A 24,742-nucleotide genomic window follows, 5' to 3' on the forward strand; every position below is an offset into this window, starting at 1 on the left:
TCTTGGTACTTTTTACATTGCTCTGGTAGGCAGCTGAAAGGCACAATAAAAGTTGTCTTTCTGCTTTCTGGGCTGAGATGGGACAAGGCGGAATTTTGGACTCGGCTGGTGAACAAAATGTTCCAAACACACCCCATGCACAACTCCAACGGGGAAGGTGCCAGAAAGGAGTTCTGTTGGTACTTCTTACATTGCTCTGGTAGGCAGCTGAAAGGCACCACATGAGGTGTTCTACATGCTTTCTGGGCTGAGATGGGGAACAGCTGAATTTTGGACTCGGCTTGTGACAAAATGTTCTAAACACACCCCATGCACAACTCCACCGGGGAAGGTGCCAGACAGGAGTTCTCTTGGTACTTTTTACATTGCTCTGGTAGGCAGCTGAAAGGCACAATAAAAGTTGTCTTTCTGCTTTCTGGGCTGAGATGGGACAAGGCGGAATTTTGGACTCGGCTGGTGACAAAATGTTACAAATACACTCCATGCACAACTCCACCGGGGAAGGTGCCAGACAGGAGTTCTGTTGGTACTTCTTACATTGCTCCGGTAGGCAGCTGAAAGAGACCACATAAGGTGTTCTACCTACTTTCTGGGCTGAGATGGGGAACCGCTGATTTTTGGACTCTTCTGGTGACAAAATGTTTCAAACACACCCCATGCACAACTCCACCAGCTAAGGTGTCAGAAAGGAATTCTCTTGGTAGTTTTGACACTACCCCGGTAGGCAGCAGAAAGGCAGCACAAAACTTTTTCTACCTGCTTTCTGGGCTGAGATCGGGAAATGCTGAATTTTGGTCTCGGCTGGTGAACAAAATGTTCCAAACATACCCCACGCACAACTCCACCGGGGAAGGTGCCAGACAGGAGTTCTCTTAGTAGTTTTCACATTGCTCCTATAGGCAGCTGAAGACAGCGGAAAAGATGTTCTACCTACTTTCTGCGCTGAGGTGGGGAACAGCTGAATTTTGGACTCGGCTGGTGACAAAATGTTTGAAACACACCCCATGCACAACTCCACCGGGGAAGGTGCCAGACAAGAGTTCTCTTGATAGTTTTTACATTGCTCTGGTAGGCAGCTTAAAGGCACCACAAAAGTTGTTCTACCTGCTTTCTGGGCTGTGATGGGGAAAAACTAAGTTTTGGACTCGGCCGGTGACAAAATGTTCCAAACACACCCCATGCACAACTCCAACGGGGAAGGTGCCAGAAAGCAGTTCTCTTGGTAGTTTTTACACTACTTGAGTAGGCATTTGAAAGACACCACAAAACTTTTTCTTCCTGCTTTCTGGGCTGAGACGGGAACCGCTGAATTTTGGACTCGGCTGGTGAACAAAATGTTCCAAACACACCCCATGCACAACTCCACCGGGGAAGGTGCCAGAAAGGAGTTCTGTTGGTACTTCTTACATTGCTCTGGTAGGCAGCTGAAAGGCACCACATGAGGTGTTCTACATGCTTTCTGGGCTGAGATGGGGAACAGCTGAATTTTGGACTCGGCTTGTGACAAAATGTTCTAAACACACCCCATGCACAACTCCACCGGGGAAGGTGCCAGACAGGAGTTCTCTTGGTACTTTTTACATTGCTCTGGTAGGCAGCTGAAAGGCACAATAAAAGTTGTCTTTCTGCTTTCTGGGCTGAGATGGGACAAGGCGGAATTTTGGACTCGGCTGGTGACAAAATGTTACAAATACACTCCATGCACAACTCCACCGGGGAAGGTGCCAGAAAGGAGTTCTGTTGGTACTTCTTACATTGCTCTGGTAGGCAGCTGAAAGGCACCACATGAGGTGTTCTACATGCTTTCTGGGCTGAGATGGGGAACAGCTGAATTTTGGACTCGGCTTGTGACAAAATGTTCTAAACACACCCCATGCACAACTCCACCGGGGAAGGTGCCAGACAGGAGTTCTCTCGGTACTTTTTACATTGCTCTGGTAGGCAGCTGAAAGGCACAATAAAAGTTGTCTTTCTGCTTTCTGGGCTGAGATGGGACAAGGCGGAATTTTGGACTCGGCTGGTGACAAAATGTTACAAATACACTCCATGCACAACTCCACCGGGGAAGGTGCCAGACAGGAGTTCTGTTGGTACTTCTTACATTGCTCCGGTAGGCAGCTGAAAGAGACCACATAAGGTGTTCTACCTACTTTCTGGGCTGAGATGGGGAACCGCTGATTTTTGGACTCTTCTGGTGACAAAATGTTTCAAACACACCCCATGCACAACTCCACCAGCTAAGGTGTCAGAAAGGAATTCTCTTGGTAGTTTTGACACTACCCCGGTAGGCAGCAGAAAGGCAGCACAAAACTTTTTCTACCTGCTTTCTGGGCTGAGATCGGGAAATGCTGAATTTTGGTCTCGGCTGGTGAACAAAATGTTCCAAACATAGCCCACGCACAACTCCACCGGGGAAGGTGCCAGACAGGAGTTCTCTTAGTAGTTTTCACATTGCTCCTATAGGCAGCTGAAGACAGCGGAAAAGATGTTCTACCTACTTTCTGCGCTGAGGTGGGGAACAGCTGACTTTTGGACTCGGCTGGTGACAAAATGTTTGAAACACACCCCATGCACAACTCCACCGGGGAAGGTGCCAGACAAGAGTTCTCTTGATAGTTTTTACATTGCTCTGGTAGGCAGCTTAAAGGCACCACAAAAGTTGTTCTACCTGCTTTCTGGGCTGTGATGGGGAAAAACTAAGTTTTGGACTCGGCCGGTGACAAAATGTTCCAAACACACCCCATGCACAACTCCAACGGGGAAGGTGCCAGAAAGCAGTTCTCTTGGTAGTTTTTACACTACTTGAGTAGGCATTTGAAAGACACCACAAAACTTTTTCTTCCTGCTTTCTGGGCTAGAGACGGGAACCGCTGAATTTTGGACTCGGCTGGTGAACAAAATGTTCCAAACACACCCCATGCACAACTCCACCGGGGAAGGTGCCAGACAGGAGTTCTGTTGGTACTTCTTACATTGCTCCGGTAGGCAGCTGAAAGGCACCACATGAGGTGTTCTACATGCTTTCTGGGCTGAGATGGGGAACAGCTGAATTTTGGACTCGGCTTGTGACAAAATGTTCTAAACACACCCCATGCACAACTCCACCGGGGAAGGTGCCAGACAGGAGTTCTCTTGGTACTTTTTACATTGCTCTGGTAGGCAGCTGAAAGGCACAATAAAAGTTGTCTTTCTGCTTTCTGGGCTGAGATGGGACAAGGCGGAATTTTGGACTCGGCTGGTGACAAAATGTTACAAATACACTCCATGCACAACTCCACCGGGGAAGGTGCCAGACAGGAGTTCTGTTGGTACTTCTTACATTGCTCCGGTAGGCAGCTGAAAGAGACCACATAAGGTGTTCTACCTACTTTCTGGGCTGAGATGGGGAACCGCTGATTTTTGGACTCTTCTGGTGACAAAATGTTTCAAACACACCCCATGCACAACTCCACCAGCTAAGGTGTCAGAAAGGAATTCTCTTGGTAGTTTTGACACTACCCCGGTAGGCAGCAGAAAGGCAGCACAAAACTTTTTCTACCTGCTTTCTGGGCTGAGATCGGGAAATGCTGAATTTTGGTCTCGGCTGGTGAACAAAATGTTCCAAACATAGCCCACGCACAACTCCACCGGGGAAGGTGCCAGACAGGAGTTCTCTTAGTAGTTTTCACATTGCTCCTATAGGCAGCTGAAGACAGCGGAAAAGATGTTCTACCTACTTTCTGCGCTGAGGTGGGGAACAGCTGACTTTTGGACTCGGCTGGTGACAAAATGTTTGAAACACACCCCATGCACAACTCCACCGGGGAAGGTGCCAGACAAGAGTTCTCTTGATAGTTTTTACATTGCTCTGGTAGGCAGCTTAAAGGCACCACAAAAGTTGTTCTACCTGCTTTCTGGGCTGTGATGGGGAAAAACTAAGTTTTGGACTCGGCCGGTGACAAAATGTTCCAAACACACCCCATGCACAACTCCAACGGGGAAGGTGCCAGAAAGCAGTTCTCTTGGTAGTTTTTACACTACTTGAGTAGGCATTTGAAAGACACCACAAAACTTTTTCTTCCTGCTTTCTGGGCTAGAGACGGGAACCGCTGAATTTTGGACTCGGCTGGTGAACAAAATGTTCCAAACACACCCCATGCACAACTCCACCGGGGAAGGTGCCAGACAGGAGTTCTGTTGGTACTTCTTACATTGCTCCGGTAGGCAGCTGAAAGAGACCACATAAGGTGTTCTACCTACTTTCTGGGCTGAGATGGGGAACCGCTGATTTTTGGACTCTTCTGGTGACAAAATGTTTCAAACACACCCCATGCACAACTCCACCAGCTAAGGTGTCAGAAAGGAGTTCTCTTGGTAGTTTTGACACTACCCCGGTAGGCAGCAGAAAGGCAGCACAAAACTTTTTCTACCTGCTTTCTGGGCTGAGATCGGGAAATGCTGAATTTTGGTCTCGGCTGGTGAACAAAATGTTCCAAACATAGCCCACGCACAACTCCACCGGGGAAGGTGCCAGACAGGAGTTCTCTTAGTAGTTTTCACGTTGCTCCTATAGGCAGCTGAAGACAGCGGAAAAGATGTTCTACCTACTTTCTGCGCTGAGATGGGGAACAGCTGACTTTTGGACTCGGCTGGTGACAAAATGTTTGAAACACACCCCATGCACAACTCCACCGGGGAAGGTGCCAGACAAGAGTTCTCTTGATAGTTTTTACATTGCTCTGGTAGGCAGCTTAAAGGCACCACAAAAGTTGTTCTACCTGCTTTCTGGGCTGTGATGGGGAAAAACTAAGTTTTGGACTCGGCCGGTGACAAAATGTTCCAAACACACCCCATGCACAACTCCACCGGGGAAGGTGCCAGAAAGCAGTTCTCTTGGTAGTTTTTACACTACTTGAGTAGGCATTTGAAAGACACCACAAAACTTTTTCTTCCTGCTTTCTGGGCTGAGACGGGAACCGCTGAATTTTGGACTCGGCTGGTGAACAAAATGTTCCAAACACACCCCATGCACAACTCCAACGGGGAAGGTGCCAGAAAGGAGTTCTGTTGGTACTTCTTACATTGCTCTGGTAGGCAGCTGAAAGGCACCACATGAGGTGTTCTACATGCTTTCTGGGCTGAGATGGGGAACAGCTGAATTTTGGACTCGGCTTGTGACAAAATGTTCTAAACACACCCCATGCACAACTCCACCGGGGAAGGTGCCAGACAGGAGTTCTCTTGGTACTTTTTACATTGCTCTGGTAGGCAGCTGAAAGGCACAATAAAAGTTGTCTTTCTGCTTTCTGGGCTGAGATGGGACAAGGCGGAATTTTGGACTCGGCTGGTGACAAAATGTTACAAATACACTCCATGCACAACTCCACCGGGGAAGGTGCCAGACAGGAGTTCTGTTGGTACTTCTTACATTGCTCCGGTAGGCAGCTGAAAGAGACCACATAAGGTGTTCTACCTACTTTCTGGGCTGAGATGGGGAACCGCTGATTTTTGGACTCTTCTGGTGACAAAATGTTTCAAACACACCCCATGCACAACTCCACCAGCTAAGGTGTCAGAAAGGAATTCTCTTGGTAGTTTTGACACTACCCCGGTAGGCAGCAGAAAGGCAGCACAAAACTTTTTCTACCTGCTTTCTGGGCTGAGATCGGGAAATGCTGAATTTTGGTCTCGGCTGGTGAACAAAATGTTCCAAACATACCCCACGCACAACTCCACCGGGGAAGGTGCCAGACAGGAGTTCTCTTAGTAGTTTTCACATTGCTCCTATAGGCAGCTGAAGACAGCGGAAAAGATGTTCTACCTACTTTCTGCGCTGAGGTGGGGAACAGCTGAATTTTGGACTCGGCTGGTGACAAAATGTTTGAAACACACCCCATGCACAACTCCACCGGGGAAGGTGCCAGACAAGAGTTCTCTTGATAGTTTTTACATTGCTCTGGTAGGCAGCTTAAAGGCACCACAAAAGTTGTTCTACCTGCTTTCTGGGCTGTGATGGGGAAAAACTAAGTTTTGGACTCGGCCGGTGACAAAATGTTCCAAACACACCCCATGCACAACTCCAACGGGGAAGGTGCCAGAAAGCAGTTCTCTTGGTAGTTTTTACACTACTTGAGTAGGCATTTGAAAGACACCACAAAACTTTTTCTTCCTGCTTTCTGGGCTGAGACGGGAACCGCTGAATTTTGGACTCGGCTGGTGAACAAAATGTTCCAAACACACCCCATGCACAACTCCACCGGGGAAGGTGCCAGAAAGGAGTTCTGTTGGTACTTCTTACATTGCTCTGGTAGGCAGCTGAAAGGCACCACATGAGGTGTTCTACATGCTTTCTGGGCTGAGATGGGGAACAGCTGAATTTTGGACTCGGCTTGTGACAAAATGTTCTAAACACACCCCATGCACAACTCCACCGGGGAAGGTGCCAGACAGGAGTTCTCTTGGTACTTTTTACATTGCTCTGGTAGGCAGCTGAAAGGCACAATAAAAGTTGTCTTTCTGCTTTCTGGGCTGAGATGGGACAAGGCGGAATTTTGGACTCGGCTGGTGAACAAAATGTTCCAAACACACCCCATGCACAACTCCAACGGGGAAGGTGCCAGAAAGGAGTTCTGTTGGTACTTCTTACATTGCTCTGGTAGGCAGCTGAAAGGCACCACATGAGGTGTTCTACATGCTTTCTGGGCTGAGATGGGGAACAGCTGAATTTTGGACTCGGCTTGTGACAAAATGTTCTAAACACACCCCATGCACAACTCCACCGGGGAAGGTGCCAGACAGGAGTTCTCTTGGTACTTTTTACATTGCTCTGGTAGGCAGCTGAAAGGCACAATAAAAGTTGTCTTTCTGCTTTCTGGGCTGAGATGGGACAAGGCGGAATTTTGGACTCGGCTGGTGACAAAATGTTACAAATACACTCCATGCACAACTCCACCGGGGAAGGTGCCAGACAGGAGTTCTGTTGGTACTTCTTACATTGCTCCGGTAGGCAGCTGAAAGAGACCACATAAGGTGTTCTACCTACTTTCTGGGCTGAGATGGGGAACCGCTGATTTTTGGACTCTTCTGGTGACAAAATGTTTCAAACACACCCCATGCACAACTCCACCAGCTAAGGTGTCAGAAAGGAATTCTCTTGGTAGTTTTGACACTACCCCGGTAGGCAGCAGAAAGGCAGCACAAAACTTTTTCTACCTGCTTTCTGGGCTGAGATCGGGAAATGCTGAATTTTGGTCTCGGCTGGTGAACAAAATGTTCCAAACATACCCCACGCACAACTCCACCGGGGAAGGTGCCAGACAGGAGTTCTCTTAGTAGTTTTCACATTGCTCCTATAGGCAGCTGAAGACAGCGGAAAAGATGTTCTACCTACTTTCTGCGCTGAGGTGGGGAACAGCTGAATTTTGGACTCGGCTGGTGACAAAATGTTTGAAACACACCCCATGCACAACTCCACCGGGGAAGGTGCCAGACAAGAGTTCTCTTGATAGTTTTTACATTGCTCTGGTAGGCAGCTTAAAGGCACCACAAAAGTTGTTCTACCTGCTTTCTGGGCTGTGATGGGGAAAAACTAAGTTTTGGACTCGGCCGGTGACAAAATGTTCCAAACACACCCCATGCACAACTCCAACGGGGAAGGTGCCAGAAAGCAGTTCTCTTGGTAGTTTTTACACTACTTGAGTAGGCATTTGAAAGACACCACAAAACTTTTTCTTCCTGCTTTCTGGGCTGAGACGGGAACCGCTGAATTTTGGACTCGGCTGGTGAACAAAATGTTCCAAACACACCCCATGCACAACTCCACCGGGGAAGGTGCCAGAAAGGAGTTCTGTTGGTACTTCTTACATTGCTCTGGTAGGCAGCTGAAAGGCACCACATGAGGTGTTCTACATGCTTTCTGGGCTGAGATGGGGAACAGCTGAATTTTGGACTCGGCTTGTGACAAAATGTTCTAAACACACCCCATGCACAACTCCACCGGGGAAGGTGCCAGACAGGAGTTCTCTTGGTACTTTTTACATTGCTCTGGTAGGCAGCTGAAAGGCACAATAAAAGTTGTCTTTCTGCTTTCTGGGCTGAGATGGGACAAGGCGGAATTTTGGACTCGGCTGGTGAACAAAATGTTCCAAACACACCCCATGCACAACTCCAACGGGGAAGGTGCCAGAAAGGAGTTCTGTTGGTACTTCTTACATTGCTCTGGTAGGCAGCTGAAAGGCACCACATGAGGTGTTCTACATGCTTTCTGGGCTGAGATGGGGAACAGCTGAATTTTGGACTCGGCTTGTGACAAAATGTTCTAAACACACCCCATGCACAACTCCACCGGGGAAGGTGCCAGACAGGAGTTCTCTTGGTACTTTTTACATTGCTCTGGTAGGCAGCTGAAAGGCACAATAAAAGTTGTCTTTCTGCTTTCTGGGCTGAGATGGGACAAGGCGGAATTTTGGACTCGGCTGGTGACAAAATGTTACAAATACACTCCATGCACAACTCCACCGGGGAAGGTGCCAGACAGGAGTTCTGTTGGTACTTCTTACATTGCTCCGGTAGGCAGCTGAAAGAGACCACATAAGGTGTTCTACCTACTTTCTGGGCTGAGATGGGGAACCGCTGATTTTTGGACTCTTCTGGTGACAAAATGTTTCAAACACACCCCATGCACAACTCCACCAGCTAAGGTGTCAGAAAGGAATTCTCTTGGTAGTTTTGACACTACCCCGGTAGGCAGCAGAAAGGCAGCACAAAACTTTTTCTACCTGCTTTCTGGGCTGAGATCGGGAAATGCTGAATTTTGGTCTCGGCTGGTGAACAAAATGTTCCAAACATAGCCCACGCACAACTCCACCGGGGAAGGTGCCAGACAGGAGTTCTCTTAGTAGTTTTCACATTGCTCCTATAGGCAGCTGAAGACAGCGGAAAAGATGTTCTACCTACTTTCTGCGCTGAGGTGGGGAACAGCTGAATTTTGGACTCGGCTGGTGACAAAATGTTTGAAACACACCCCATGCACAACTCCACCGGGGAAGGTGCCAGAAAGGAGTTCTGTTGGTACTTCTTACATTGCTCTGGTAGGCAGCTGAAAGGCACCACATGAGGTGTTCTACATGCTTTCTGGGCTGAGATGGGGAACAGCTGAATTTTGGACTCGGCTTGTGACAAAATGTTCTAAACACACCCCATGCACAACTCCACCGGGGAAGGTGCCAGACAGGAGTTCTCTTGGTACTTTTTACATTGCTCTGGTAGGCAGCTGAAAGGCACAATAAAAGTTGTCTTTCTGCTTTCTGGGCTGAGATGGGACAAGGCGGAATTTTGGACTCGGCTGGTGAACAAAATGTTACAAATACACTCCATGCACAACTCCACCGGGGAAGGTGCCAGAAAGGAGTTCTGTTGGTACTTCTTACATTGCTCTGGTAGGCAGCTGAAAGGCACCACATGAGGTGTTCTACATGCTTTCTGGGCTGAGATGGGGAACAGCTGAATTTTGGACTCGGCTTGTGACAAAATGTTCTAAACACACCCCATGCACAACTCCACCGGGGAAGGTGCCAGACAGGAGTTCTCTTGGTACTTTTTACATTGCTCTGGTAGGCAGCTGAAAGGCACAATAAAAGTTGTCTTTCTGCTTTCTGGGCTGAGATGGGACAAGGCGGAATTTTGGACTCGGCTGGTGACAAAATGTTACAAATACACTCCATGCACAACTCCACCGGGGAAGGTGCCAGACAGGAGTTCTGTTGGTACTTCTTACATTGCTCCGGTAGGCAGCTGAAAGAGACCACATAAGGTGTTCTACCTACTTTCTGGGCTGAGATGGGGAACCGCTGATTTTTGGACTCTTCTGGTGACAAAATGTTTCAAACACACCCCATGCACAACTCCACCAGCTAATGTGTCAGAAAGGAATTCTCTTGGTAGTTTTGACACTACCCCGGTAGGCAGCAGAAAGGCAGCACAAAACTTTTTCTACCTGCTTTCTGGGCTGAGATCGGGAAATGCTGAATTTTGGTCTCGGCTGGTGAACAAAATGTTCCAAACATACCCCACGCACAACTCCACCGGGGAAGGTGCCAGACAGGAGTTCTCTTAGTAGTTTTCACATTGCTCCTATAGGCAGCTGAAGACAGCGGAAAAGATGTTCTACCTACTTTCTGCGCTGAGGTGGGGAACAGCTGACTTTTGGACTCGGCTGGTGACAAAATGTTTGAAACACACCCCATGCACAACTCCACCGGGGAAGGTGCCAGACAAGAGTTCTCTTGATAGTTTTTACATTGCTCTGGTAGGCAGCTTAAAGGCACCACAAAAGTTGTTCTACCTGCTTTCTGGGCTGTGATGGGGAAAAACTAAGTTTTGGACTCGGCCGGTGACAAAATGTTCCAAACACACCCCATGCACAACTCCAACGGGGAAGGTGCCAGAAAGCAGTTCTCTTGGTAGTTTTTACACTACTTGAGTAGGCATTTGAAAGACACCACAAAACTTTTTCTTCCTGCTTTCTGGGCTGAGACGGGAACCGCTGAATTTTGGACTCGGCTGGTGAACAAAATGTTCCAAACACACCCCATGCACAACTCCACCGGGGAAGGTGCCAGAAAGGAGTTCTGTTGGTACTTCTTACATTGCTCTGGTAGGCAGCTGAAAGGCACCACATGAGGTGTTCTACATGCTTTCTGGGCTGAGATGGGGAACAGCTGAATTTTGGACTCGGCTTGTGACAAAATGTTCTAAACACACCCCATGCACAACTCCACCGGGGAAGGTGCCAGACAGGAGTTCTCTTGGTACTTTTTACATTGCTCTGGTAGGCAGCTGAAAGGCACAATAAAAGTTGTCTTTCTGCTTTCTGGGCTGAGATGGGACAAGGCGGAATTTTGGACTCGGCTGGTGACAAAATGTTACAAATACACTCCATGCACAACTCCACCGGGGAAGGTGCCAGAAAGGAGTTCTGTTGGTACTTCTTACATTGCTCTGGTAGGCAGCTGAAAGGCACCACATGAGGTGTTCTACATGCTTTCTGGGCTGAGATGGGGAACAGCTGAATTTTGGACTCGGCTTGTGACAAAATGTTCTAAACACACCCCATGCACAACTCCACCGGGGAAGGTGCCAGACAGGAGTTCTCTTGGTACTTTTTACATTGCTCTGGTAGGCAGCTGAAAGGCACAATAAAAGTTGTCTTTCTGCTTTCTGGGCTGAGATGGGACAAGGCGGAATTTTGGACTCGGCTGGTGACAAAATGTTACAAATACACTCCATGCACAACTCCACCGGGGAAGGTGCCAGACAGGAGTTCTGTTGGTACTTCTTACATTGCTCCGGTAGGCAGCTGAAAGAGACCACATAAGGTGTTCTACCTACTTTCTGGGCTGAGATGGGGAACCGCTGATTTTTGGACTCTTCTGGTGACAAAATGTTTCAAACACACCCCATGCACAACTCCACCAGCTAAGGTGTCAGAAAGGAGTTCTCTTGGTAGTTTTGACACTACCCCGGTAGGCAGCAGAAAGGCAGCACAAAACTTTTTCTACCTGCTTTCTGGGCTGAGATCGGGAAATGCTGAATTTTGGTCTCGGCTGGTGAACAAAATGTTCCAAACATAGCCCACGCACAACTCCACCGGGGAAGGTGCCAGACAGGAGTTCTCTTAGTAGTTTTCACATTGCTCCTATAGGCAGCTGAAGACAGCGGAAAAGATGTTCTACCTACTTTCTGCGCTGAGGTGGGGAACAGCTGACTTTTGGACTCGGCTGGTGACAAAATGTTTGAAACACACCCCATGCACAACTCCACCGGGGAAGGTGCCAGACAAGAGTTCTCTTGATAGTTTTTACATTGCTCTGGTAGGCAGCTTAAAGGCACCACAAAAGTTGTTCTACCTGCTTTCTGGGCTGTGATGGGGAAAAACTAAGTTTTAGACTCGGCCGGTGACAAAATGTTCCAAACACACCCCATGCACAACTCCAACGGGGAAGGTGCCAGAAAGCAGTTCTCTTGGTAGTTTTTACACTACTTGAGTAGGCATTTGAAAGACACCACAAAACTTTTTCTTCCTGCTTTCTGGGCTGAGACGGGAACCGCTGAATTTTGGACTCGGCTGGTGAACAAAATGTTCCAAACACACCCCATGCACAACTCCACCGGGGAAGGTGCCAGACAGGAGTTCTCTTGGTACTTTTTACATTGCTCTGGTAGGCAGCTGAAAGGCACAATAAAAGTTGTCTTTCTGCTTTCTGGGCTGAGATGGGACAAGGCGGAATTTTGGACTCGGCTGGTGACAAAATGTTACAAATACACTCCATGCACAACTCCACCGGGGAAGGTGCCAGACAGGAGTTCTGTTGGTACTTCTTACATTGCTCCGGTAGGCAGCTGAAAGAGACCACATAAGGTGTTCTACCTACTTTCTGGGCTGAGATGGGGAACCGCTGATTTTTGGACTCTTCTGGTGACAAAATGTTTCAAACACACCCCATGCACAACTCCACCAGCTAAGGTGTCAGAAAGGAGTTCTCTTGGTAGTTTTGACACTACCCCGGTAGGCAGCAGAAAGGCAGCACAAAACTTTTTCTACCTGCTTTCTGGGCTGAGATCGGGAAATGCTGAATTTTGGTCTCGGCTGGTGAACAAAATGTTCCAAACATAGCCCACGCACAACTCCACCGGGGAAGGTGCCAGACAGGAGTTCTCTTAGTAGTTTTCACATTGCTCCTATAGGCAGCTGAAGACAGCGGAAAAGATGTTCTACCTACTTTCTGCGCTGAGGTGGGGAACAGCTGACTTTTGGACTCGGCTGGTGACAAAATGTTTGAAACACACCCCATGCACAACTCCACCGGGGAAGGTGCCAGACAAGAGTTCTCTTGATAGTTTTTACATTGCTCTGGTAGGCAGCTTAAAGGCACCACAAAAGTTGTTCTACCTGCTTTCTGGGCTGTGATGGGGAAAAACTAAGTTTTAGACTCGGCCGGTGACAAAATGTTCCAAACACACCCCATGCACAACTCCAACGGGGAAGGTGCCAGAAAGCAGTTCTCTTGGTAGTTTTTACACTACTTGAGTAGGCATTTGAAAGACACCACAAAACTTTTTCTTCCTGCTTTCTGGGCTGAGACGGGAACCGCTGAATTTTGGACTCGGCTGGTGAACAAAATGTTCCAAACACACCCCATGCACAACTCCACCGGGGAAGGTGCCAGACAGGAGTTCTCTTGGTACTTTTTACATTGCTCTGGTAGGCAGCTGAAAGGCACAATAAAAGTTGTCTTTCTGCTTTCTGGGCTGAGATGGGACAAGGCGGAATTTTGGACTCGGCTGGTGACAAAATGTTACAAATACACTCCATGCACAACTCCACCGGGGAAGGTGCCAGACAGGAGTTCTGTTGGTACTTCTTACATTGCTCCGGTAGGCAGCTGAAAGAGACCACATAAGGTGTTCTACCTACTTTCTGGGCTGAGATGGGGAACCGCTGATTTTTGGACTCTTCTGGTGACAAAATGTTTCAAACACACCCCATGCACAACTCCACCAGCTAAGGTGTCAGAAAGGAGTTCTCTTGGTAGTTTTGACACTACCCCGGTAGGCAGCAGAAAGGCAGCACAAAACTTTTTCTACCTGCTTTCTGGGCTGAGATCGGGAAATGCTGAATTTTGGTCTCGGCTGGTGAACAAAATGTTCCAAACATAGCCCACGCACAACTCCACCGGGGAAGGTGCCAGACAGGAGTTCTCTTAGTAGTTTTCACATTGCTCCTATAGGCAGCTGAAGACAGCGGAAAAGATGTTCTACCTACTTTCTGCGCTGAGGTGGGGAACAGCTGAATTTTGGACTCGGCTGGTGACAAAATGTTTGAAACACACCCCATGCACAACTCCACCGGGGAAGGTGCCAGACAAGAGTTCTCTTGATAGTTTTTACATTGCTCTGGTAGGCAGCTTAAAGGCACCACAAAAGTTGTTCTACCTGCTTTCTGGGCTGTGATGGGGAAAAACTAAGTTTTAGACTCGGCCGGTGACAAAATGTTCCAAACACACCCCATGCACAACTCCAACGGGGAAGGTGCCAGAAAGCAGTTCTCTTGGTAGTTTTTACACTACTTGAGTAGGCATTTGAAAGACACCACAAAACTTTTTCTTCCTGCTTTCTGGGCTGAGACGGGAACCGCTGAATTTTGGACTCGGCTGGTGAACAAAATGTTCCAAACACACCCCATGCACAACTCCACCGGGGAAGGTGCCAGAAAGGAGTTCTGTTGGTACTTCTTACATTGCTCTGGTAGGCAGCTGAAAGGCACCACATGAGGTGTTCTACATGCTTTCTGGGCTGAGATGGGGAACAGCTGAATTTTGGACTCGGCTTGTGACAAAATGTTCTAAACACACCCCATGCACAACTCCACCGGGGAAGGTGCCAGACAGGAGTTCTCTTGGTACTTTTTACATTGCTCTGGTAGGCAGCTGAAAGGCACAATAAAAGTTGTCTTTCTGCTTTCTGGGCTGAGATGGGACAAGGCGGAATTTTGGACTCGGCTGGTGACAAAATGTTACAAATACACTCCATGCACAACTCCACCGGGGAAGGTGCCAGACAGGAGTTCTGTTGGTACTTCTTACATTGCTCCGGTAGGCAGCTGAAAGAGACCACATAAGGTGTTCTACCTACTTTCTGGGCTGAGATGGGGAACCGCTGATTTTTGGACTCTTCTGGTGACAAAATGTTTCAAACACACCCCATGCACAACTCCACCAGCTAAGGTGTCAGAAAGGAGTTCTCTTGGTAGTTTTGACACTACCCCGGTAGGCAGCAGAAAGGCAGCACAAAACTTTTTCTACCTGCTTTCTGGGCTGAGATCGGGAAATGCTGAATTTTGGTCTCGGCTGGTGAACAAAATGTTCCAAACATAGCCCACGCACAACTCCACCGGGGAAGGTGCCAGACAGGAGTTCTCTTAGTAGTTTTCACATTGCTCCTATAGGCAGCTGAAGACAGCGGAAAAGATGTTCTACCTACTTTCTGCGCTGAGGTGGGGAACAGCTGACTTTTGGACTCGGCTGGTGACAAAATGTTTGAAACACACCCCATGCACAACTCCACCGGGGAAGGTGCCAGACAAGAGTTCTCTTGATAGTTTTTACATTGCTCTGGTAGGCAGCTTAAAGGCACCACAAAAGTTGTTCTACCTGCTTTCTGGGCTGTGATGGGGAAAAACTAAGTTTTAGACTCGGCCGGTGACAAAATGTTCCAAACACACCCCATGCACAACTCCAACGGGGAAGGTGCCAGAAAGCAGTTCTCTTGGTAGTTTTTACACTACTTGAGTAGGCATTTGAAAGACACCACAAAACTTTTTCTTCCTGCTTTCTGGGCTGAGACGGGAACCGCTGAATTTTGGACTCGGCTGGTGAACAAAATGTTCCAAACACACCCCATGCACAACTCCACCGGGGAAGGTGCCAGAAAGGAGTTCTGTTGGTACTTCTTACATTGCTCTGGTAGGCAGCTGAAAGGCACCACATGAGGTGTTCTACATGCTTTCTGGGCTGAGATGGGGAACAGCTGAATTTTGGACTCGGCTTGTGACAAAATGTTCTAAACACACCCCATGCACAACTCCACCGGGGAAGGTGCCAGACAGGAGTTCTCTTGGTACTTTTTACATTGCTCTGGTAGGCAGCTGAAAGGCACAATAAAAGTTGTCTTTCTGCTTTCTGGGCTGAGATGGGACAAGGCGGAATTTTGGACTCGGCTGGTGACAAAATGTTACAAATACACTCCATGCACAACTCCACCGGGGAAGGTGCCAGACAGGAGTTCTGTTGGTACTTCTTACATTGCTCCGGTAGGCAGCTGAAAGAGACCACATAAGGTGTTCTACCTACTTTCTGGGCTGAGATGGGGAACCGCTGATTTTTGGACTCTTCTGGTGACAAAATGTTTCAAACACACCCCATGCACAACTCCACCAGCTAAGGTGTCAGAAAGGAGTTCTCTTGGTAGTTTTGACACTACCCCGCTAGGCAGCAGAAAGGCAGCACAAAACTTTTTCTACCTGCTTTCTGGGCTGAGATCGGGAAATGCTGAATTTTGGTCTCGGCTGGTGAACAAAATGTTCCAAACATAGCCCACGCACAACTCCACCGGGGAAGGTGCCAGACAGGAGTTCTCTTAGTAGTTTTCACATTGCTCCTATAGGCAGCTGAAGACAGCGGAAAAGATGTTCTACCTACTTTCTGCGCTGAGGTGGGGAACAGCTGACTTTTGGACTCGGCTGGTGACAAAATGTTTGAAACACACCCCATGCACAACTCCACCGGGGAAGGTGCCAGACAAGAGTTCTCTTGATAGTTTTTACAGTGCTCTGGTAGGCAGCTTAAAGTCACCACAAAAGTTGTTCTACCTGCTTTCTGGGCTGTGATGGGGAAAAACTAAGTTTTGGACTCGGCCGGTGACAAAATGTTCCAAACACACCCCATGCACAACTCCAACGGGGAAGGTGCCAGAAAGCAGTTCTCTTGGTAGTTTTTACACTACTTGAGTAGGCATTTGAAAGACACCACAAAACTTTTTCTTCCTGCTTTCTGGGCTGAGACGGGAACCGCTGAATTTTGGACTCGGCTGGTGAACAAAATGTTCCAAACACACCCCATGCACAACTCCACCGGGGAAGGTGCCAGAAAGGAGTTCTGTTGGTACTTCTTACATTGCTCCGGTAGGCAGCTGAAAGAGACCACATAAGGTGTTCTACCTACTTTCTGGGCTGAGATGGGGAACCGCTGATTTTTGGACTCTTCTGGTGACAAAATGTTTCAAACACACCCCATGCACAACTCCACCAGCTAAGGTGTCAGAAAGGAGTTCTCTTGGTAGTTTTGACACTACCCCGGTAGGCAGCAGAAAGGCAGCACAAAACTTTTTCTACCTGCTTTCTGGGCTGAGATCGGGAAATGCTGAATTTTGGTCTCGGCTGGTGAACAAAATGTTCCAAACATAGCCCACGCACAACTCCACCGGGGAAGGTGCCAGACAGGAGTTCTCTTAGTAGTTTTCACATTGCTCCTATAGGCAGCTGAAGACAGCGGAAAAGATGTTCTACCTACTTTCTGCGCTGAGGTGGGGAACAGCTGACTTTTGGACTCGGCTGGTGACAAAATGTTTGAAACACACCCCATGCACAACTCCACCGGGGAAGGTGCCAGACAAGAGTTCTCTTGATAGTTTTTACAGTGCTCTGGTAGGCAGCTTAAAGTCACCACAAAAGTTGTTCTACCTGCTTTCTGGGCTGTGATGGGGAAAAACTAAGTTTTGGACTCGGCCGGTGACAAAATGTTCCAAACACACCCCATGCACAACTCCAACGGGGAAGGTGCCAGAAAGCAGTTCTCTTGGTAGTTTTTACACTACTTGAGTAGGCATTTGAAAGACACCACAAAACTTTTTCTTCCTGCTTTCTGGGCTGAGACGGGAACCGCTGAATTTTGGACTCGGCTGGTGAACAAAATGTTCCAAACACACCCCATGCACAACTCCACCGGGGAAGGTGCCAGAAAGGAGTTCTGTTGGTACTTCTTACATTGCTCCGGTAGGCAGCTGAAAGAGACCACATAAGGTGTTCTACCTACTTTCTGGGCTGAGATGGGGAACCGCTGATTTTTGGACTCTTCTGGTGACAAAATGTTTCAAACACACCCCATGCACAACTCCACCAGCTAAGGTGTCAGAAAGGAGTTCTCTTGGTAGTTTTGACACTACCCCGGTAGGCAGCAGAAAGGCAGCACAAAACTTTTTCTACCTGCTTTCTGGGCTGAGATCGGGAAATGCTGAATTTTGGTCTCGGCTGGTGAACAAAATGTTCCAAACATAGCCCACGCACAACTCCACCGGGGAAGGTGCCAGACAGGAGTTCTCTTAGTAGTTTTCACATTGCTCCTATAGGCAGCTGAAGACAGCGGAAAAGATGTTCTACCTACTTTCTGCGCTGAGGTGGGGAACAGCTGACTTTTGGACTCGGCTGGTGACAAAATGTTTGAAACACACCCCATGCACAACTCCACCGGGGAAGGTGCCAGACAAGAGTTCTCTTGATAGTTTTTACAGTGCTCTGGTAGGCAGCTTAAAGTCACCACAAAAGTTGTTCTACCTGCTTTCTGGGCTGTGATGGGGAAAAACTAAGTTTTGGACTCGGCCGGTGACAAAATGTTCCAAACACACCCCATGCACAACTCCAACGGGGAAGGTGCCAGAAAGCAGTTCTCTTGGTAGTTTTTACACTACTTGAGTAGGCATTTGAAAGACACCACAAAACTTTTTCTTCCTGCTTTCTGGGCTGAGACGGGAACCGCTGAATTTTGGACTCGGCTGGTGAACAAAATGTTCCAAACACACCCCATGCACAACTCCACCGGGGAAGGTGCCAGACAAGAGTTCTCTTGATAGTTTTTACATTGCTCTGGTAGGCAGCTTAAAGGCACCACAAAAGTTGTTCTACCTGCTTTCTGGGCTGTGATGGGGAAAAACTAAGTTTTGGACTCGGCCGGTGACAAAATGTTCCAAACACACCCCATGCACAACTCCAACGGGGAAGGTGCCAGAAAGCAGTTCTCTTGGTAGTTTTTACACTACTTGAGTAGGCATTTGAAAGACACCACAAAACTTTTTCTTCCTGCTTTCTGGGCTGAGACGGGAACCGCTGAATTTTGGACTCGGCTGGTGAACAAAATGTTCCAAACACACCCCATGCACAACTCCACCGGGGAAGGTGCCAGAAAGGAGTTCTGTTGGTACTTCTTACATTGCTCTGGTAGGCAGCTGAAAGGCACCACATGAGGTGTTCTACATGCTTTCTGGGCTGAGATGGGGAACAGCTGAATTTTGGACTCGGCTTGTGACAAAATGTTCTAAACACACCCCATGCACAACTCCACCGGGGAAGGTGCCAGACAGGAGTTCTCTTGGTACTTTTTACATTGCTCTGGTAGGCAGCTGAAAGGCACAATAAAAGTTGTCTTTCTGCTTTCTGGGCTGAGATGGGACAAGGCGGAATTTTGGACTCGGCTGGTGACAAAATGTTACAAATACACTCCATGCACAACTCCACCGGGGAAGGTGCCAGACAGGAGTTCTGTTGGTACTTCTTACATTGCTCCGGTAGGCAGCTGAAAGAGACCACATAAGGTGTTCTACCTACTTTCTGGGCTGAGATGGGGAACCGCTGATTTTTGGACTCTTCTGGTGACAAAATGTTTCAAACACACCCCATGCACAACTCCACCAGCTAAGGTGTCAGAAAGGAGTTCTCTTGGTAGTTTTGACACTACCCCGGTAGGCAGCAGAAAGGCAGCACAAAACTTTTTCTACCTGCTTTCTGGGCTGAGATCGGGAAATGCTGAATTTTGGTCTCGGCTGGTGAACAAAATGTTCCAAACATAGCCCACGCACAACTCCACCGGGGAAGGTGCCAGACAGGAGTTCTCTTAGTAGTTTTCACATTGCTCCTATAGGCAGCTGAAGACAGCGGAAAAGATGTTCTACCTACTTTCTGCGCTGAGGTGGGGAACAGCTGACTTTTGGACTCGGCTGGTGACAAAATGTTTGAAACACACCCCATGCACAATTCCACCGGGGAAGGTGCCAGACAAGAGTTCTCTTGATAGTTTTTACATTGCTCTGGTAGGCAGCTTAAAGGCACCACAAAAGTTGTTCTACCTGCTTTCTGGGCTGTGATGGGGAAAAACTAAGTTTTGGACTCGGCCGGTGACAAAATGTTCCAAACACACCCCATGCACAACTCCAACGGGGAAGGTGCCAGAAAGCAGTTCTCTTGGTAGTTTTTACACTACTTGAGTAGGCATTTGAAAGACACCACAAAACTTTTTCTTCCTGCTTTCTGGGCTGAGACGGGAACCGCTGAATTTTGGACTCGGCTGGTGAACAAAATGTTCCAAACACACCCCATGCACAACTCCAACGGGGAAGGTGCCAGAAAGCAGTTCTCTTGGTAGTTTTTACACTACTTGAGTAGGCATTTGAAAGACACCACAAAACTTTTTCTTCCTGCTTTCTGGGCTGAGACGGGAACCGCTGAATTTTGGACTCGGCTGGTGAACAAAATGTTCCAAACACACCCCATGCACAACTCCACCGGGGAAGGTGCCAGAAAGGAGTTCTGTTGGTACTTCTTACATTGCTCTGGTAGGCAGCTGAAAGGCACCACATGAGGTGTTCTACATGCTTTCTGGGCTGAGATGGGGAACAGCTGAATTTTGGACTCGGCTTGTGACAAAATGTTCTAAACACACCCCATGCACAACTCCACCGGGGAAGGTGCCAGACAGGAGTTCTCTTGGTACTTTTTACATTGCTCTGGTAGGCAGCTGAAAGGCACAATAAAAGTTGTCTTTCTGCTTTCTGGGCTGAGATGGGACAAGGCGGAATTTTGGACTCGGCTGGTGACAAAATGTTACAAATACACTCCATGCACAACTCCACCGGGGAAGGTGCCAGACAGGAGTTCTGTTGGTACTTCTTACATTGCTCCGGTAGGCAGCTGAAAGAGACCACATAAGGTGTTCTACCTACTTTCTGGGCTGAGATGGGGAACCGCTGATTTTTGGACTCTTCTGGTGACAAAATGTTTCAAACACACCCCATGCACAACTCCACCAGCTAAGGTGTCAGAAAGGAGTTCTCTTGGTAGTTTTGACACTACCCCGGTAGGCAGCAGAAAGGCAGCACAAAACTTTTTCTACCTGCTTTCTGGGCTGAGATCGGGAAATGCTGAATTTTGGTCTCGGCTGGTGAACAAAATGTTCCAAACATAGCCCACGCACAACTCCACCGGGGAAGGTGCCAGACAGGAGTTCTCTTAGTAGTTTTCACATTGCTCCTATAGGCAGCTGAAGACAGCGGAAAAGATGTTCTACCTACTTTCTGCGCTGAGGTGGGGAACAGCTGAATTTTGGACTCGGCTGGTGACAAAATGTTTGAAACACACCCCATGCACAACTCCACCGGGGAAGGTGCCAGACAAGAGTTCTCTTGATAGTTTTTACATTGCTCTGGTAGGCAGCAGAAAGGCAGCACAAAAGTTGTTCTACCTGCTTTCTGGGCTGTGATGGGGAAAAACTAAGTTTTGGACTCGGCCGGTGACAAAATGTTCCAAACACACCCCATGCACAACTCCACCGGGGAAGGTGCCAGAAAGCAGTTCTCTTGGTAGTTTTTACACTACTTGAGTAGGCATTTGAAAGACACCACAAAACTTTTTCTTCCTGCTTTCTGGGCTGAGACGGGAACCGCTGAATTTTGGACTCGGCTGGTGAACAAAATGTTCCAAACACACCCCATGCACAACTCCACCGGGGAAGGTGCCAGAAAGGAGTTCTGTTGGTACTTCTTACATTGCTCTGGTAGGCAGCTGAAAGGCACCACATGAGGTGTTCTACATGCTTTCTGGGCTGAGATGGGGAACAGCTGAATTTTGGACTCGGCTTGTGACAAAATGTTCTAAACACACCCCATGCACAACTCCACCGGGGAAGGTGCCAGACAGGAGTTCTCTTGGTACTTTTTACATTGCTCTGGTAGGCAGCTGAAAGGCACAATAAAAGTTGTCTTTCTGCTTTCTGGGCTGAGATGGGACAAGGCGGAATTTTGGACTCGGCTGGTGACAAAATGTTACAAATACACTCCATGCACAACTCCACCGGGGAAGGTGCCAGACAGGAGTTCTGTTGGTACTTCTTACATTGCTCCGGTAGGCAGCTGAAAGAGACCACATAAGGTGTTCTACCTACTTTCTGGGCTGAGATGGGGAACCGCTGATTTTTGGACTCTTCTGGTGACAAAATGTTTCAAACACACCCCATGCACAACTCCACCAGCTAAGGTGTCAGAAAGGAGTTCTCTTGGTAGTTTTGACACTACCCCGGTAGGCAGCAGAAAGGCAGCACAAAACTTTTTCTACCTGCTTTCTGGGCTGAGATCGGGAAATGCTGAATTTTGGTCTCGGCTGGTGAACAAAATGTTCCAAACATAGCCCACGCACAACTCCACCGGGGAAGGTGCCAGACAGGAGTTCTCTTAGTAGTTTTCACATTGCTCCTATAGGCAGCTGAAGACAGCGGAAAAGATGTTCTACCTACTTTCTGCGCTGAGGTGGGGAACAGCTGACTTTTGGACTCGGCTGGTGACAAAATGTTTGAAACACACCCCATGCACAACTCCACCGGGGAAGGTGCCAGACAAGAGTTCTCTTGATAGTTTTTACAGTGCTCTGGTAGGCAGCTTAAAGTCACCACAAAAGTTGTTCTACCTGCTTTCTGGGCTGTGATGGGGAAAAACTAAGTTTTGGACTCGGCCGGTGACACACACCCCATGCACAACTCCAACGGGGAAGGTGCCAGAAAGCAGTTCTCTTGGTAGTTTTTACACTACTTGAGTAGGCATTTGAAAGACACCACAAAACTTTTTCTTCCTGCTTTCTGGGCTGAGACGGGAACCGCTGAATTTTGGACTCGGCTGGTGAACAAAATGTTCCAAACACACCCCATGCACAACTCCACCGGGGAAGGTGCCAGAAAGGAGTTCTGTTGGTACTTCTTACATTGCTCCGGTAGGCAGCTGAAAGAGACCACATAAGGTGTTCTACCTACTTTCTGGGCTGAGATGGGGAACCGCTGATTTTTGGACTCTTCTGGTGACAAAATGTTTCAAACACACCCCATGCACAACTCCACCAGCTAAGGTGTCAGAAAGGAGTTCTCTTGGTAGTTTTGACACTACCCCGGTAGGCAGCAGAAAGGCAGCACAAAACTTTTTCTACCTGCTTTCTGGGCTGAGATCGGGAAATGCTGAATTTTGGTCTCGGCTGGTGAACAAAATGTTCCAAACATAGCCCACGCACAACTCCACCGGGGAAGGTGCCAGACAGGAGTTCTCTTAGTAGTTTTCACATTGCTCCTATAGGCAGCTGAAGACAGCGGAAAAGATGTTCTACCTACTTTCTGCGCTGAGGTGGGGAACAGCTGACTTTTGGACTCGGCTGGTGACAAAATGTTTGAAACACACCCCATGCACAACTCCACCGGGGAAGGTGCCAGACAAGAGTTCTCTTGATAGTTTTTACATTGCTCTGGTAGGCAGCTTAAAGGCACCACAAAAGTTGTTCTACCTGCTTTCTGGGCTGTGATGGGGAAAAACTAAGTTTTGGACTCGGCCGGTGACAAAATGTTCCAAACACACCCCATGCACAACTCCAACGGGGAAGGTGCCAGAAAGCAGTTCTCTTGGTAGTTTTTACACTACTTGAGTAGGCATTTGAAAGACACCACAAAACTTTTTCTTCCTGCTTTCTGGGCTGAGACGGGAACCGCTGAATTTTGGACTCGGCTGGTGAACAAAATGTTCCAAACACACCCCATGCACAACTCCACCGGGGAAGGTGCCAGAAAGGAGTTCGCTTGGTACTTCTTACATTGCTCCGGTAGGCAGCTGAAAGAGACCACATAAGGTGTTCTACCTACTTTCTGGGCTGAGATGAGGAACCGCTGATTTTTGGACTCTTCTGGTGACAAAATGTTTCAAACACACCCCATGCACAACTCCACCAGCTAAGGTGTCAGAAAGGAGTTCTCTTGGTAGTTTTGACACTACCCCGGTAGGCAGCAGAAAGGCAGCACAAAACTTTTTCTACCTGCTTTCTGGGCTGAGATCGGGAAATGCTGAATTTTGGTCTCGGCTGGTGAACAAAATGTTCCAAACATAGCCCACGCACAACTCCACCGGGGAAGGTGCCAGACAGGAGTTCTCTTAGTAGTTTTCACATTGCTCCTATAGGCAGCTGAAGACAGCGGAAAAGATGTTCTACCTACTTTCTGCGCTGAGGTGGGGAACAGCTGACTTTTGGACTCGGCTGGTGACAAAATGTTTGAAACACACCCCATGCACAACTCCACCGGGGAAGGTGCCAGACAAGAGTTCTCTTGATAGTTTTTACATTGCTCTGGTAGGCAGCTTAAAGGCACCACAAAAGTTGTTCTACCTGCTTTCTGGGCTGTGATGGGGAAAAACTAAGTTTTGGACTCGGCCGGTGACAAAATGTTCCAAACACACCCCATGCACAACTCCAACGGGGAAGGTGCCAGAAAGCAGTTCTCTTGGTAGTTTTTACACTACTTGAGTAGGCATTTGAAAGACACCACAAAACTTTTTCTTCCTGCTTTCTGGGCTGAGACGGGAACCGCTGAATTTTGGACTCGGCTGGTGAACAAAATGTTCCAAACACACCCCATGCACAACTCCACCGGGGAAGGTGCCAGAAAGGAGTTCGCTTGGTACTTCTTACATTGCTCCGGTAGGCAGCTGAAAGAGACCACATAAGGTGTTCTACCTACTTTCTGGGCTGAGATGAGGAACCGCTGATTTTTGGACTCTTCTGGTGACAAAATGTTTCAAACACACCCCATGCACAACTCCACCAGCTAAGGTGTCAGAAAGGAGTTCTCTTGGTAGTTTTGACACTACCCCGGTAGGCAGCAGAAAGGCAGCACAAAACTTTTTCTACCTGCTTTCTGGGCTGAGATCGGGAAATGCTGAATTTTGGTCTCGGCTGGTGAACAAAATGTTCCAAACATAGCCCACGCACAACTCCACCGGGGAAGGTGCCAGACAGGAGTTCTCTTAGTAGTTTTCACATTGCTCCTATAGGCAGCTGAAGACAGCGGAAAAGATGTTCTAC

This window comes from Falco peregrinus, chromosome 2 (assembly GCF_023634155.1).
Source record: "Falco peregrinus isolate bFalPer1 chromosome 2, bFalPer1.pri, whole genome shotgun sequence".
NCBI classification, from domain to species: domain Eukaryota; kingdom Metazoa; phylum Chordata; class Aves; order Falconiformes; family Falconidae; genus Falco; species Falco peregrinus.